We start from the raw sequence: 1,109 nt of genomic DNA on the forward strand, positions 1-1,109 counted from the left end.
TATATGATAAGAGATCACATTTCATAATATTAATTTTAAAAAATTGAAAAAAAAATATTCTATTAATTTACCAACTCAATTATATATCACCTATGGTAAGAAAACGAGCTTTAGTCAAAGTTCACCAAAATAGTCACGATGATGTTTTTCCGAAGAATGAGAGACCACAGTCACTTATCATTTGGTCACAGTTTTTAATTTATTAACCACAATTTTGAGAATTATCGGTATTACTCTTTTGTTCTTTGTGAAAATTAAGAGCGAGTAACATAGCACATCACATAGGTAACTAATAATAACTTTTGGAGATATAAAATAAAATATAGTTAAACCTATAAGTTAAGGATCGTTTTCTGTACATTTTATTAATATTGATCTTGCATTTTGCTTCCACTCACTCTTCTTCACTCTGCTTCCCTTAATCGTTATCTTCGTTAAAAATATATAAAAGAGAAGAGGCATAAGAATAAGTCAACAAGATAGTAGAGAGAATCCAGTGAAGCAAATTAGTCAACGATACTGCAGATCATCTTTTCCATTATTCATTATTCAACAAAGGCTGGCTGCAAGTAGCAGATCAAACTTCAAAGTCATACTAATAAATTCAAGTATAGTCAATTTTACGGAAAGTTAATAATTAAAAATTGTTATATAGAAATTTAGTTAAATTAATCAAATTATTTAATATCTTTTAATTATTATGAAATTAACTAAATCTAAGTTTTCATTTACTAATAATTTGCCACGTCATCATAGACTTCTGTAGCTACTTGATCCCACTTAGCATGTGTGGATTATACCGATAAAATGAAAACTCAGATGCAATTGACTTTACGTGAAGTTTATAACTGAAAGCCATTAGATAAAAATTTAGTTAAATCAGTCAAATCATTTAACTACTCTCAGTTATCAACTTCACGTGAAGTCGACTGCACCTAAATTTTTACCCAACAAACCATAGGCTTTTTAATTTTCCTTCATATCTCTATTATTTTTTCTACAATGTGTAACGAGATTTTTCCTTTTGTCTTTAGTAGTAAGAGAAAAAAAAATTGCATGAGTTTGAAATATTTTCGTAGGATGCACAACCGTCAATCTTAAGATAACGT

This window comes from Arachis ipaensis, chromosome B09 (assembly GCF_000816755.2).
Source record: "Arachis ipaensis cultivar K30076 chromosome B09, Araip1.1, whole genome shotgun sequence".
Taxonomy (NCBI): domain Eukaryota; kingdom Viridiplantae; phylum Streptophyta; class Magnoliopsida; order Fabales; family Fabaceae; genus Arachis; species Arachis ipaensis.